The sequence below is a fragment of the Columba livia genome, chromosome 1, assembly GCF_036013475.1.
Source record: "Columba livia isolate bColLiv1 breed racing homer chromosome 1, bColLiv1.pat.W.v2, whole genome shotgun sequence".
NCBI lineage: Eukaryota > Metazoa > Chordata > Aves > Columbiformes > Columbidae > Columba > Columba livia.
In genome coordinates, this window is record NC_088602.1 from 108,536,506 (window position 1) to 108,553,000 (window position 16,495).

At 43.8% G+C, this 16,495-nt stretch overlaps 1 protein-coding gene across 8 annotated transcripts in view; it reads left to right on the top strand.

Annotated features, from left to right (window-relative positions):
* The first annotated feature begins 1,025 nt into the window (after positions 1 to 1,025).
* The window catches only part of SCML2 (Scm polycomb group protein like 2), an 82,559-nt gene continuing 67,089 nt past the window's right edge, over positions 1,026 to 16,495 (top strand). For 2 of the 8 annotated variants that reach the window (XM_065072139.1, XM_065072163.1), the window contains exon 1: positions 8,522 to 9,090. The gene's annotated coding sequence lies outside the window, so the exon portion shown is untranslated. Of the gene's footprint in view, positions 1,649 to 7,922; positions 8,395 to 8,521; positions 9,091 to 12,563; positions 16,393 to 16,495 lie in introns of those variants that run through there. The other 6 variants (XM_065072144.1, XM_065072157.1, XM_065072131.1 and 3 more) reach the window with 6 other exon arrangements.

Sequence of the window (16,495 nt, forward strand, 5' to 3'; positions counted from 1 at the left end):
AAACTAAACTACAAATAAATGAATAAACAAACCCCAAATAAATAAAGGGATGAATAAACAATTAAGAAGCTGAATAAATAAAACAGCACTTCATGTACTCTATTTAAACCAAACTATTCTGTTTACAAAGAGCAGTCTTTTGAGGAAAGCAGAAGTCACTGGTGTTTGTGAGCTTGCAAGCCGAGAGCTGCAAGCAAACTGCCTCTGTCATCATTTGAAAACACAACGCTGACAGATCTCTAACTTGGCGGTAGCAATAAAAAGGATTAACCACTTTGGCATCTCAGGTTTCATTGCACTGAAACCGAAATAAGTGCTGTTCACACGAAGAATGGCATTTGTCATATTATTCATGCCTGCGGTGGCCTCTCAGCGTGTGCATGGTCAGTCACACCTTGCCAAACAATGTATGACTTGAAACAAAACTTTCAGGAGTGCGTTAATGGTGTTATTATCAGTTAATTCTTCTGGTCTTAGGGCACTACTTGAAACAGATAGCAACTTGGCTCAAATGCCCTGAGACTCCCTGCTTCAAGAAAAGCACAATTTGGGGTTTATTCTTACGGAGCACATTTATTTAGCAGCTAACGCCTCACCCATTCACAGCACTCTCTACCACCTGCATTTCATCCAGAATGCATTCACCTAGAGGTACAGCATGAGCAGGACTTACACAGCAGTAATTCAGAGGCCTGATTCATTTGAGGGCAAATTTGGGATCCTGTTGCCAACAGGAGTGGCTCCTTTCCCCAGCTCCCCCAGATCCCAGCTGCCACCCTGCCCTGAAGGCAGCCCGGGTGGTGCTGGCCAGCCTGTGCTTCTGGCTCTGTCCCCCTTCCCGCTTGCCAGCTGGGCTCCCGCTCGCTCCCTTGCCTGGAGTCTTGGTCCCTTCTGCCTCCCCCTGCGCCAGCAAAGCCGAGGAGGCAGGGGTGGCTGCTGGCAGGCGCTGGTGGGGCAATGAGAAAAAAGCAAATGTCAGGGAGCCATCGATGGCAACTGGCAAATCCCATGGCAGAAGTGCCTGGTTTGGTGGCATCACGGAGAATGAACTGGATTTGGAAGCTGTAGGATCAAAGGCTGCATTATGAGACAAATTCACCCCTTCACCCCTGCCTAAAAATATTGGGAGACAACACTGTATTTGCTTGAACTTTTTCATTTTCTCAAAGCTCTCCCACAGCTGGAAGAGCCAGATTTTTATTTTTGCTAATCACCCAGACAGCTGCCAAACTTTGCCACACAGACCTCGTGCTGAACGCCTGGGACTGAGTTGGGCAGCGATTCCCCTGGACAGCTGGATAAGCCGCAGGGACACGGCAGCGTTAGCACCAACCCCTCAATTCAAAACAGGGACTGTTGGCACTTCATCTTGTTTGCTCTCACTCTTACGGAAGAAAGTGCTCTGATTTACTTGAATTTCCTTTTTACTTTTAAAGAGCACCCAAAGGAGAAATGCTGGTATATTAGAGAAAAGGAGACTTTGCTTTTGTTTGTAAAAATGTGAACCTGGAGCCAAAATAGTTGCCTCTATGGTAACTAAAGAGCTAAAGCATTCATTACCCTCCTGTTGGACGATGCTTGCAGTACCCCTTGAAGAGATTCTTAACCTGGATACGCAGAGAAACGAATGGCATTAAGAGAAAAAGGGGTAAGTTATGTCACCTTCCATACTGTTTTGTGGAGCACCTCAACTTAATTAGAATAATTGATCATTAATTTTAACTGTTGCAAAAATAATTGCAATTCAGGTCAAGTGCATTTCTACGATATTTGTTGATGCATCAGGATCAGTGACTTATTATGTGCATTGTATCTTTTGCATTTCACTCCTTAATACAAATCACTGATCTGGATTATTAGGACCCAGAAGTAGAAGTTTTGTTTCCTGGTGCTGCTGCTTTATTTCAAATCCTGTGTTGATACCCATTCCATAAAATGTTTTCTCCCATTTTGTTAATGTGTTTTAGACTAGTTGGAAAGCTTCCTACTACACTTACCCAAGTAGTTCTGCTTCACTGAAATAGTTTCCAGTAAAGGGATTATTTTTCTGCCATTCCTAGCTACAAACAAATGAACAAACAAAAAACCACTAAGGTTGGATATTCTAACTCTCAAAATAGGATATTTAGAGCTAAAAGTTCTGAAAATGCTTTATTCACAACATTTCTATTCAAATACAAAGCAACTTGTGTAAAAACAAAGACAGACGTGGTCAAAATGAGATATTCAGAAACACTGAAACAAACCATTTCCATTTACTAAAACAGTCTTACTCAGTCATCTTAGGAATATGTTCAGGATTTTGATATTTCAGCTATGGAAAAAATACCATAGAAATGGAAAATTCATAGGGAAGGAAAAACAATTTTCTATCCAGCCCTACATATTATTTATCCAAGCAAGAGGCAGGCTGAAGCTCCAGAGAACTTGACAGCCCCCTCATCACTTCATTTTTTTTTTGGTATGACGAATCTATTGCAGGTTTTTATCCCCAACATTTTGGGAGCAAGCATTTTTTTTTCTTCTCTGTACTTGTCACTGTACAGGAAGCACTCACTTTAGGTAATACAAAACCAAATAAAGCAAATCTGTTTTCTCTTGCTGGGGCAATTTTAATCATTACCCATCCAATGCAAAAGATTACTCACAGCTTAAGTCTATCTTACCTGAAATTGGTTCCTCACTGCTTTTCCCTTACAAATCAATTTCTAGCTAATACAGAAACATATTTTAACAAGTTATGTGGCCAACATTCTGTTACCACCCATTTCTGTGAGCTTCCTGTACCTCAGAGAAGTTATTCTTCGGTTTACAGCCATGCAAATGAAAATAACTCATTTTTCTTTCAGCATTACGAGTTCCCACATGCATGTCTAAACACTTTATGTATATACTCTATAGCATTAAATGAAACTGCTTTAGAATGTCTGAATATTTTTACATAATATAGTCGCAGTGAGTGTTCTTTACACCTGTCATCTGGAATTATTCCTGTTCTCAATCTACACAGTTTAAAAATTCTGAAGGAGGTGATGGCATTTCCTACAAGCAAGCAGATTTTTTTTTTTTTTCAAATGTTATTAAAAGAATATGTCATTGTCACACTTCAGGCCTTGAAGGACTTCTGAGGCTGTTCTGAAAAAGGTAAACTTCATTCTTGGGAAAGAAAGGTTAACTCACTGTCAGATAAAAATCTGCAATTTCTGTTGAATTCACATAACCAAGAGGAGAAGGCAGACCTATGTATGTCTAAATTACATCTCTCTTCAGGTAGTGAAACTGTGCATCCTCTTGTGTGTCTGTAATACACTTAGTCACATAGGACAATCATATTGTGACAGCTTGAAAGAAGGACTCAGAAAATAGGAAGGCAGTTTAAAACTCTTATTGAAACAATTTACTTTTGGAAGCTAGTGGCACACTCATTGCAGAAACAATAAAATCCTTCCCCTGAGGAAGTGAATACTTTCCAATGGCCTTAAAGAAAGCTTACATCCATTGAGTCATGTTGCTGGCAGGGACCATGGAAGACAATCGCATCCACCCTCCACCAAGGGGCCAGTCTACCTGTTCCAGCTCCGACTGATGGTGCTGAGCTCTGCTTGGGAGTCTGAGGCTGGAGGCTGCACTATCACCCACACAACCTTCCTCCCTATCCCTATCAGGTTTATTTTCTAGTCTTTCTTGCTGCATTTTAAACCTGTTTTCTCTTCACCCATCCACTGTGGAAACAGAGAGCAAATTTGTCCTTTTCTTTTTACAGCAGTCTTTCATGTATTTGATGTATCACAGTATCACAGTATGTTTGGGATTGGAAGGGACCTCAAAAGATCATCTAGTCCAATCCCCCTGCTGGAGCAGGAACGCCTGGGTGAGGTCGCACAGGAACATGTCCAGGTGGGTTTTGAATGTCTCCAGAGAAGGAGACTCAACAACCCCCCTGGGCAGCCTGTTCCAGTGCTCTGTCACCCTCACTGAGAAGAAGTTTCTTCTCAAATTTAAGTGGCACCTCTTGTGTTCCAGCTTGATCCCATTACCCCTTGTCCTATCATTGTTTGCCACCGAGAAGAGCCTGGCTTCATCCTCGTGGCACTCACCCTTCATATATTTATAGACATTAATAAGGTCACCCCTCAGTCTCCTCTTCTCCAAGCTAAAGAGACCCAGCTCCCTCAGCCTTTCTTCATAAGGGAGGTGCTCCACTCCCTTAATCATCTTGGTTGCCCTACACTGGACCCATATGTATATTCATATCTGTACTGTATACCATTGTATATTATTTTCTCTTCTTCCACTTTCTCCCCTTCAGCCTAAGTCCCTGGGTTTTTCAATATTTTTTTTTCAGAACTTCCTTGTGGTGCATATTTTATAGATATCCAATCATTCCAATGGTTCTTCTCTGCTCTCTTCATTGGCTACATATTACTGAAGCCAGCCAGACCACGGCTACTGAGCTTTTCTGGGGCTGTGTACATCAGACTGTTTCACAAACTCTGTGCTCTCTTTCTGTATTGTTTTATGTGGTTTGACTCTCTTACTGCAGCTCTCTAATATTGTCCCCTTCGTACAGATTGTGATTCACATAACCATAGATCTTTTTCCTTTTTTTATTTTTTCACATAATTGTAGCTCTTTTCCCTGCAGAACACTCAGTATTTCCTCATTTCTTATTTGTATAGGTAATAATAATTTGCCTCCAGCCAGCAGTATGCTCTTATCCCAGTTGAATAGTACCTTCCCTTTTTTCAGACCCAACCTCCAGTGTGTGAAAATCCTTCCAAATCCTGCATCTATCATCCAGCATGCTAAAGCCTCCCAGTTTGGTATGATCTGTGTTTACGTAAACACATTTTTGAACCATTGTTGAGCTCACAAACCTCTTTCTGACAACAAGCCACTTGTACCAGCTCCCTAAATATCTTCATCTACATTGTTTCCCTTGTTTACTTAAAGAATATCACATGAAAACATGTAAAAAATTTTACTGAAGTGACATCCAACATGCCATCCAATGTTTCTCCTCCACTGACAATTCCTCTCACTTTGTTGTGAGAGACATTAGATTTGACATCTTTTGTTCTCGATAAACCTGTGTTGGCTGTCACTTGTTATAAGTGCTTAAAAAAAGCTTGTTTACATGCTCCAGTATATTTTCTGGGCACTGGAATGAAATAGATCAGTATATAACTTCCTATTTCCTTCTTTCAACAATACTGTCTGTCCCTTTCTGTCCTGTAATATCTCTTCACTGTAAATTCTAAAGGATAAACCATTAGTAACTGAGATTTCATCAGCCAGCTAATGTGAAAGCAGCAAATTTTGTCTGAATAATATCTCATTTGGTCCTTTGACAGCCCAGTCCAAAATCTGTCTGTTTTCGCAAGTGCCAATAATGCCTGATATTTAAAAAAAAAAAAAAAAAGAAAAGAAAAATAGATGCAAAAATGTTAAGAATCTTGGCACTCTTAGTGTTATCTGTCAAAAACTTTTCAGTTTTGCGTGATACTGGAGTAATCATTTGCTTGATTCTTTTCCATTTCTGGTAACGTACTTAAAATTATATTACTCCCAATATCCCTTGCTAATTGCTTCCTTCATTTTCTGATTTCATGTCTGCATGACCAGGCTACAGCTCCGTAGCTCTCCAAAGTAACCTGACTCAGCTTTTCTTTTCTGGATGCTTCATTCCTGTCTGAGGTTCAGGAAGGGCTTTTGACACCTAAGCTGATCTTTTACCGTGTTCTTTACCTCTTCTGCATGGGTAGTTCACTTACGTACACTCTTGATGTTATTTCTTTGAGGAGCTGCCAGCTCTCTTAAACATCTTTTTCATCTGCATCAGCCTCGCAGAATATCATATTGACTGGTTGTATGAGCTCATTGGAGTCTAACTCCCTGAAACACCTTGGATTTATTTTGATGTTGTTGTTTCTTCTTTCTAAAATCATAGAATCACCCTTAAAAAAAACCTGTGGAGCCACGTATATGTATGCACACATATATATATATACATGTATGATCATCTCTCTTTGTGAAGAACACTGGGAACTTAAAAATTGCCTGTTTTTTTCTGACCCACATAATTCAGTTTAATACCTATAAAAATAAATTAAAGATGATGAGTGAGTCACCAGAAAACAAGCCCATTGTTCTGCTGGAAGATGGAAGCAGGCAGGACTCATTCTTTTTCTAATAATCAAGTAAATAAATTGTTTGTTTTGCATCAGCTATAGCTTGTAGGTGAAGGACACATGCAAAGGCATTATGGACCCATTTGGCTCCTGGATTAGAAGACAGAGTTAAAATTTTCTTCTGTTCTGCTCTTTTTATTGGTGAAGTATCTGTGATTTTATAGACATTTATTCTTACATCTATTGTTTATTCTCAGTTTCACCACATCAGGAGTCTAAGAAGCAGGATTAATGTCAGCTGGACTTCCAGATTTCAGCCTCCTGGGAAAATTATGAGCAGGTAGAGGACTGTGCCAGCTCACATTCAGCAGGCTCTGCAACAGCAGCTGTAGAAAACAATGGTTTGGTGTCCCAGTGGCTCTGGGGGAACGAATTCTTCAGATGTTACATCTAGCACTGGCTTGGGTTTAAAGGGTATCTTTAAAATATGTTTTCCTCCCTGTCTCCCAAGGACTTATTCTGTGATACTTGGCACATTTCTATATCCATCTCTATAAAGCAAATGATCCCTTGTTTTTCGACAGAGGTTCAATATGACAGAAAAGGGAAAATATTTCAAATGAAGCAGCATCAATCTGCATTGGTTTATGAGTGTACCACACTTGACTATAAAGATTTTCTCTAAGCGTATTTCAGTATTTGTCTTTTTCTTGTATCTTTGTAACCACTTGGACTAACATATTTTTACTAATTTCTTTAATGTTGTCTAAGTATTACATAATTTATGGCAAGGACTAATTTTCCTCTTTTTGAAGAACCATTTACTACTTATGAGAGTGATAAAAATAAATCGTTAGTAGTAACTGGCAACTTATGCAGGATACTGGAGTGTGCTGTATGAATGTCACTTTAATGTAGAAAAGTTTGAGAGGCTTTTTTGGTATATATTTGGATTTCATTTTTTCTATTGTTTTATGTCCATTATAAAACCTCCTAGAATCTCACTTTCGTGACCTTAGTTTAGTTTTGCATTTACAATTTCACTTTCAAGATATTTAAGTAGTGAAGATGAAACTTGGGCATGGAAAGCCCCAAACATCCGTGGTATTTAAGAAACGATTTCTCACCAGATATACTTATGCCTACGTGCCTCTTGGGATCTAAACTCACACGCCTAGAGCTTACAAAACGGGAACATACCCTCCTAAAAAGCTAAGGAAGTGCTTTTCAGCTATTATGCAGTATTTACAAGCGTGGATCTGTGTAAAATAATTCTATAAAATTTCTCAAGGTAGATGCGCACCGATACACCTTGTACCGCTGTGATGGTTTGTGCACGTATAACGCGGAGTATTATTTACCGTCGCTAAGCCGCTGTGTAGCGGTACCTTCAGCACATCACAGGTACAGCTGCGGCGATCACAGGTGCGGCTGTCGCGCATGGCAGCGCCTGCCTGACGTTTCCCAGCAGAAAACTTTGCCTTTAGTTCCTCACACATTTTCCAGACGCTACGGGCTTACACCGAAGCTTCCTACACACACACACACCTGCCATGGGGTAATCTCCCCTCCTCACAAGGCGGCCCCACTCCCAGGGCGCACGACCCTCACACCTCTCAGCCGCCGGAGCCCCCCAGGCCCCGCTCCTTCCCGCGCAGCAAGGGGCTGGGAGGGCAGACATTTGCCGGTGCGGCGGCCGCTGCCGTTCCCACCGAAGCCCTCCAGGCCCGGCCGCCGCCTCCCCGCGACGGGCGGCGAAGGGCAGCGGGACGCCGGCAGCCGCCTCCCCGCAAGATGGCTCCGGGCAGCGGGGCGCCCCTCGCCCGGCGAAGGGATGGCGCCGGGTTTAAACGCGGGGGGCCGCCGGGAGGTAGCGGAGGGGAATGGTCAGGCGAAGCCGGTCGCGCAGCGCCCGGGGCCACCTTACAAACCACCCCCGGACGGGGTGGCTCGGCCCCTAACGTGCCCGCTCGGCCCGGGCCGCCCCCACAGGTATGGGCGAGGTGCGGGGATGCCGGCGGGGATGCCCCCCGCACCGTGTGCCGCCCCCGACGAGGGGCAGCAGGACCCCGGACCATTCCTCCGCTCCGCGGCGAGCGGAAGCGGGGCGACAGGGAGGGAAGGCCCGCGCCCCCGGTGCCGCTGCCGGGCATGCGCGGTGCCCCCGGAACATGGCGGCGGCGTGAAGCGGGCGACGGCAGAAGCCGCTTGACAGGAGCGGGAGCCGGCGCGGGGCGCTGGGGACCCGCTTCCCGCCCTCCCGGTGAGTGGTGGTGGCGGCGGCGGCGCTCCGCGCAGCGGCGGGCACGGGAAGGGAGGAGCAGGGAGAGAAAGGGAGGCGCGGCGGGTGTCGCCCCCCTCCTCTGGCTCACACCGCGACCTCCGCACGCAGTGGCCGCGCCGAGCGCTGCGGGGGAAGGAGAACGACGGCGGCTCCGTCTCCTTGTTCCCGTCCCCTTCTTTCCTTTCCAGGGTGCCTCCGGCTGCCGCCCCCCGCCAGCCCCGCCGCTGTGTCTGGCCGGAGCTGCCCCGGGCTCAAACGCCGTGTCCCGGCCTCTCGGCGACGCCCGCTCCTCTTCTCGGTGGGCCGGGCTCCCAGCGCGGCGGGTCGCGCCGGGGCAGGGGCGCAGCTGTGAGGGTGCTCCCCGGGCGAAAGGAGCGGGACGGCTCCGCCTCCCGGCACCAACAAAGCTCCTCTCCGGGGGTGTGGGGGTGGTCACGGCGCCCGGACAGCGGGAGCCCCGGTGAGCAAGGGCGGCAGGGGCTGCCGGCTGCCCGCTCCGTCGGTGCCTCCGTGGCGGGGCTGCGCCCGGGACGGGACCCGCTTCCTGCCCCCCGCCGGAGCAGCGGGGCGGGCGGCGTTTGACAGGAGTGCGGGCGGGACACGCCTCCCCCGGTCCGGGCGGCGGGGCTGAGGCTGGCGGGGCCATGGGACGCGGTTGTTGACCCGGAGACCTGGGTACGCGTTTAAAAATTAAGTAATTGGTTGGGGGTAATTTGGTAAAGAGTTTGGCGGTGCACCTTGAGGACTGCGCCGTGAAAGCGTGGCCGGTCGGGGGGCACTTGTTGGCTTGCAATGCGCTGCGGTGCCGTTCATGTTTTCTTTAGCGTTAAACTGCGTTTATGGCACCGTTTAATTGCCGACTTGAAGGGTATCCTGCATGGGGAGTCGTCTTCTCCGTACATGTGTAATGGTCCAAAGAAAGTAGTTGCGCATAATATGAAAAGTTCTGATCTTAACACTGGTGCTCATCATCGCTGCCTTTAGGTACTGGGGCAAACTGCAAATAGGATTGCAATGCTGTAGTAATTAAATTAATATTTCAGTTAGATTTTATCCTCAGTTGTTCTTTAGCAATAGACACTTCAAGTGTTTTTAAAAATTTCCGAGTAGTTGCTTACTGCAATTTGAAGTTGATGCCTTCCCCTGCAGTTATTTTCTGTTTCTCACTGATTAATTAGGCTATAGGAGATAAGCAAAAATAATCCTCAAGGGTAACAGATTTAATGCAGAGGCGAAATACTGGTATCTTAGTGAGTTCTAGTAATGTGAACCTCACTTGTGGCTCATGCATATTCCAACTAATGTAGCTTGGTTATAAAAACTTAAAAAGCGCAGACTTTGTTGATTTGCCAGTAGCTTCTCAGGGTGCCCTGCGTCTGACTTGTAGACAGCTCTTTAAGTTTGACTGGTTATGAATTTTTTATTATTCAGAGTAGGAGTCTTAAACCTTTCGATTTTTAAGCTTTCATACTGCATCTTACTCTTTGGAAGTGGCAGAGAAAAGCAGTCGGTGAGGCAGTTGCTCAGGGTCGGCAACAACTGCAGCACACATGCAGACAGGAAGGCATTCGCCATGTTACAGTTATGTTTTAAGTGGTCATATTAACATCAGGTAATAAAGAGGGGAGTGAACGTGTTGTGGCGTACCAGTTCTCCCTGGGACAGCATCGAGCGCTGCTCAGACCACAGCAACCCACAGCTCACGGGAGTGGGGTCACTGGCAGCGTGTCCAGGGAAATTAGTCATACAACCAGGCTGCGTGCTGGGGGACAGGGGGAGCTGGTTTTCTCCCTTAGGGTATCATAAAATGTAAGTACTATTTAAGGATGATATTACTTATATTGATGCAAAGAAGCAGCATGTTGAAGACTCTTCTGTTGCTGCTTTATTTATGGGAAGTGTTGCAGTGATGCAAGCAGGAGGCACCGGAGAAGACTATATGGTAAAACTGAAGCTGAGATCTGGAAGTACTTGTTATGGCTTTTAGCTTTAACATAGTCTGATTTTGAATACAGAAATAATGTTTACTGATTATTTTTTTTTTCCAAGACTCAGCTGATGGAGTTGATGCTCTAGTTGTCTGTTTGGTGTAAATATCTTTCAGGTTGCTTGATATTATATATTTTCAAAGTCATGTTCAGATTCAGAAAAAAACAAATGCTAGTTTTTTATTATCTGTTATAGCTGCAAATATAAATTGCTTTCACGCTAATTAGAAGCCATGTAGGTACAGAAGTGTGACTGTCTCTGATTGTTCTTAAAATTTGGTTCTATGTTAAGCATTGATCTTGATGTAGGCAGGTTCAGAGAAAAAGCAATGACAGTTCAATAAACTGTTTCCTCAGACTTTGTGTGTTCTTCCTTTGAATGTGCAGATGCCCCCCTTTTTTTTCCCTTTGCTGCGGCTGTCCTTGCTGCATTCAACTGCTGTGCTCTCATAAGGCACAGGCATTGTTTTCTGGAGTAGCTGCCTCAGTTCTAAAGAAATGTTGCAGAGTATTTCCTTTACAAAACCAAGTGTAATTTTGTCTTTGCTAGAATGAAATTTGTAGTATTGAGAAAGTATTAAGTCCAATATCTGTCTAAAAGTTGCATGAATAAGAAAAAGATGCAGCTTTACTTAAGAAGAGAGAATGTGAAAAAGCCTGAAGCAAACTAGATGTCTCTTTCTGCTGTTTGTACATGGGTGTCTTTCTCACAATTTTGTCTCATTGTTTTTTTACTATTCCAATGGGATCGTGAGCTGTGAGTGAACTGTGTTTACTCCCTTTACTGTTGCAGTCAATCCATAATGAAGTGGATGTACAGGGAGAAATAAAGTCCTCAGTAATTATTTCTTGATATTAAATGACATGACTAACAGGAAATGACATTTCTCATTAACTGTCCAGGACACTGCAGCTGGCTTTCTTGTTTGTCTGGATACACCTCCTTCAAACAGTTATTCTTTCTTGTTTTAAGATAACCTTTGAAAATACCATTTGACACTCTACTGTAACATTTCTAAGTGTAAATACAGAACAAACGACAAGTAGAGACTGGGACAGTGCTTGAGTTTACACAAGGGAGGCTGTTAACCAGCTTCTTGACATCTGCATCCACTGGGCATTTGAAGTTCGTTTTATTCCTGTTTGAAAGAAATAACCCTACGCACCCAGCCTTAGCGCCGATTGCTTCTCCCAGAGATTAAAATCTTAAATGTAGAGGACTGTGCCGTTTGTGTTCTTTAAAGTGTAAGACATGCAACATAAATGGCACAGAAGACCAAGGTTTTTCTGGCATGTGGGAAAAGCCAGAAAATCCCATATGAAGTTGTTGAGGCTTAATAGAGCCATTTGTAAATATGAAGGAACAGGAACGTTAAATAGAAAATTTGTTGTGCTTAAGTGTTACAGGTGTTTTCATTACATGTTGCAGTCCTGGTATTTTTCAAATACTTCTGATTTGAAGTTTGGCTCAATGTAATTTGAAGTCCCAGAGTATTCGTTAACGTTCCAATATGATTTGGTGGATGTCTCTTTTTTATTGTGATTTGTGTTTTGATATATGAGTGTTTTACTCATACAATTTGTATGCCTTCTTTGAAGGCTTCTTTTAAGGTTCGAGGCTTCTATAATTTGGTGATATCTTGATGTAATGGTAGGAAGCTTTAATATTAGTTGTCTGCAGTTAGGTTTATTTTTTCATTGTAGCAATGATTGATAATGGTGAAGTACATGTGGCGTGTGTGAACAGCTTTACTTACGACGTCTAAGCAGAGAGATGATTCATGTGCTTTAGATAAAGACTCCAAAGACAGAAACAGTTAAGTCCTTAAGTTGTTGTTTCTTTTAAGAGTATATATCTGGGTGAATCCCATTTCTTGTGTGTGTGCACATCATGCATGTATCAGGTGACTTGACCTGGGTGTGCAGCAGGGGCTGTGGGCAAGCCCCCAGATCCTGCTGTCCCCCGCTCCTGCAGCAGCGGTGCCTGGGGTCAGCAATGCTGCAGCAAGAGGGACGTGGTGAGCGACCAGCTGCATCCCCACCTGCATGTGTGTGTGTGCATACATACCCTTCGCGTTGCCTAACACTTGGGTCCTATATCTCTTTGAATCTCTCTCTTTCTTTATATATATATATATATATATACACATACATTTTTGTTCCAGAATTTGAAGGGTGGCTACAAAGAAGATGGAGACTCTCTTTTTACAAGGAGTCAAATAGAAAAGAAGGGGGATAATGGCTGCAAGTTATTCCTGGGGAGATTCCGATTGGACACAAGAGGGTATTTTTTCACAATAAGAACAATCAGCCATTGGAATAATCTAGCAAGGGAAGGGGTGGATTCCCCAGCACTGGACACTTTTAAGATTCAGCTGGACAGGGTGCTGGGCTAGCTTGTCTAGAATGTGCATTTTGCCAAGAAAGGTCGGACCAGATGATCCTAGTGATTCCTTCCAACCTGGTATTGTATGATTCTATGATATCTGTTTATTGCCTTGTGGGATGGGCAAAGGGACTTTGTGCCAGCTGCCTCTGGGGGACCTTGTGGGACAGTCTGTCCTTGTTACCAGGCAGCTGAGGCTGCAGCAGCAGAGGGGTTGCTTCAGGTATCTGAGCCAAGAGTGAGCAGGCTCCCCTTTTATCTGCAGAAGGTGTACAGCCAAAGAGTAACCAATGCATAAATGGTGATGATGGCCCTCAGAGGTATTTGTATCTCTTTGTTGTTAGTCTTTCTGCTCAGTCAACAAGGATGTAGGTCTGGAGGAAGGTCAGGAGCTGCACCACAGCCGTTCAGAAGGTAGCAACTATCTTTACAAGTTGCCTTATTTCTTTTATTTGGGCTTGCTCTGATACTTTCTCTTGTATACAGTGGACATTGGACACAGGTATATACAACGAGTCAGTTTGTAGTAGAGGGCATATACTATCTACTAGCTTTAGCAGCTCTTCTCCCAAGATCCCTGTGTCACAAAAAGTAACAGCTTTAGTTTCTGTGTCTTTGGTATAGGACCAAAAAATCCAGTATTTTCTAAACTTGGATCTGAATGAATTGAAGAAGTATACACTTGTTTGTCATGGTAAGTTATGTGTATATCATATTTCAGGAGTGTAGATTCAAGACTGATTCATAGTTCTGGACTTTAATGGAGGCGCCTACTTTATGGATGGTGTTTGATCGTTTGGATCTAAATTGGTGCACTACTTAGTGTGTGCTTATTGTGGTTGTTCCATGCACTCTCTTCACGCTTTTCAGAATTACTTGCAGAGCCTAATATCAAAGTCTTTCTGAAATACTAGAACCTTTAACAGAATTTTAGTTCTTTTCCATTTGTTTTAGCAGGAGGATAGACTTTCTGCTGCCCAAGGAAGATGACGTCTAGATATCTTATGTCCAAACTAATCCTAAAATACTTTTTCAGATTTGTTAGAATAATGTTATATGCAGCTTAAGTATGAACAGTGTTTTGAGCTGGTATTTTTCCCCCATAAATGGTGTATTTTCTCTGCAGCTCTCCATTTGTATGTTGTCTTCTAAAACCAAGCAAGGCGTTGCATTAAAGGTAGATGCCTGTGTTAAATCACTTGATTCTAGGTCTTCAGCTTCACAAATCAGGTCAAATTTGGTTTAAGATACCAAGGGAATTCAGTCTTTTCATGAAAGGGATGAACTTTGATGGAAATCTAAGTCTGTTGTCTTCTCAAGGTAATATGATATCCCTTTTAGTGCCGAGCAAGGACTAGGTTGAGCCTTTCATCGTCTCTAGCGTACATTAGTTCAGGGAGCATCTGAAGTTTATAAAACTTACTATAAGAGGGCAGCACCATTTTAATGAGGTGCATACCTAAAATGAAGCGCGTACCGTTATTTATGTGCTGTATGGAATCTATCAGAGATTAATGCAGGAAGGTTCAGCGGAAGGAGTGCAGTTCTTGGGGCACGTTTAAAAGCCCATTTAAAAAGCACAGTTTGAAAAGCAAGTCTTGTACGTGGAGGAATGTGAAAGGATATCAGAGCTGCTAAATTGGGTGGAACTCTGTATTGTCACTATTCTCTGTCAGAGGCTTGGAGATTAAAAGTGCTGTAGTATTGTTGATGGTACTTCTCACACCAAATGTCTTGTATGTGTACCCTGCACTGAAGTGCTATACAGAAGCAGACAGCAGTTTTCTGGAAAGATCAGAAGATATGTACTGGTTTTATCACAAAATAAACAGTGTTATAATTGGCTGGAAAACTTTGTATGTGGTGTTGACGTGTGATTTTTTTGTTTGTTTGTTTTGTTTTAACAGCTTGTTGTAGGAAAATGCTACCTAGGTCCTTGTCTGAATATTCTCCAGTGCTCAGTGGTTTAAGTATGGGGTTGAAGAAAGAGGTGGGATCGCCTCCAGAAAGGTGATCTCCAGAAGCAGCAGAAAGGGAGGTGCTCTCGTGTCCTGGAGCTGCACACAGCCAGTGCCACCTGTGCAGCTGTGCTGAGGAAGAGGTGGACGAAGTTGCTCTTTACCCTCTGTCTCACCTGTTCTGTGTTTTGTTTTGGTTTTTAATTTTTTGTTTGTTTGTTTTTTTTTAATAATCAAAAAGTTGTCCAATAAGTGGGGAAGAGAGAGATGGACTTGCTGTGGATGCTCCTGATGCGTTGGGCTTTTCACCTTCTTCCATTTTTGACAAGTACGGCAAATACTACAGCTGAGCATTTGCAGCTGTCTGGTCCTCCTAGCACCCGAGGAATTGTCTTTTCTGACCTGTCAGCACCGTGTTAGCTGCAGAAATGTCTAGCAGCACTGAATGGTCCTTATGAATGTTTCGTCCAAATGTTTCTGGTGGCACCTCCATGGAGGATGGTCTCCCTCCCTTGTGGAAGGAGTTTAAAGAAGGATTTTCTGTTTTAGTTAAGAGAAATAAGAAGTTGAGGAAACAGCACTGGTGAGCCCAGTGTGGGGATGTGGCTGTGCCTGAAGACTGAAGCAGCTCTCTGGGTTTTTTTCCCTTCAGAAACATCCTCTGGAAGGGGGAGCTATCAGGAAATTGCTTAAGGGTTTATTTAGTTCTGGTTGGTTTGGCTTCACACCCTGATGAGACACCAGTATGTGGGACCAATGTAGTTGTCCCCATGTGTAAGACAGGGTACACCGCAGTGTCTTGCAGCAGCAGATACGCGCAGTGAGACAAGTTCTGTCTTTGTTAATATCCGGTGGCAGGGAGTTTGGATTCTCAAGTGGGAAGAGTGAAACAGATACTTTAAGCACTGGAAGAAGGTGGTAGCAGAAGTGTGTGGCTGCTGGCATTGAGTACAAGGCAAGGGGAGGCAAGTGTGTTGCTCTGAAACCAGCTGACTCCAGTTGGGGTGCTGGTGGCAAACCGGTCCTGTGCAGAAATGTTCCAAAACTGTTCTCCATGCCTTTAATGAAAAAAAAGTCAATAAATTGTGTGCTCTATTTGACTTTCATAGATTTCTGCATCAGGCTAAAGGTGCTTGCATTTCGCCAGATACTCTATTGGATGAATAAAAAGTGGACCACAGGGATGGATTTGCCAACTGTGCGGTCTGTGGATTGGGCTCTGATAGATCATATCTGAACTGAGCTTCCAGTCCTTTCAAGTTTGGAGGCAATGTATATGGGAGGAAGCCAAAGTTGCCTAAGAGGTTGTAAAATCCTTTTTCCACCATCCCTCCTTTGCATGTCTCCCCCCCACCATCCGCTTATGTACACATACCCTCTCTGCTGCTTTTAAAGCTGGTGGTATTGCTTGTTTTCTGCCAAAGACAAGCGCAGGCAAGCTCTGTGGAGACCTCTAGCATCTGGGCATCTCTTACGATGTTTGCAACAGTGATTTCTTTTCTCCCTTACCTGCTGTATTTACACTATGCTAAAAGTATGCTCGGTGCCTCACAGAACAAATAGTTTGAGAGCTCTCTTCTGTGTCCAGGGAGGCTGAGCTGAAGGCACAGGAGATGTATCTGCATGTAGAGAGAATTTCACACAGGTATGTAGCTCTTAGCTGGTGCTAATAATAAAAAATTGTTTGGGTTTTATTTTTTTGTACATAATTTAATTAGTTTGCTTGATGAAAGAAATTTGGTTTAGGC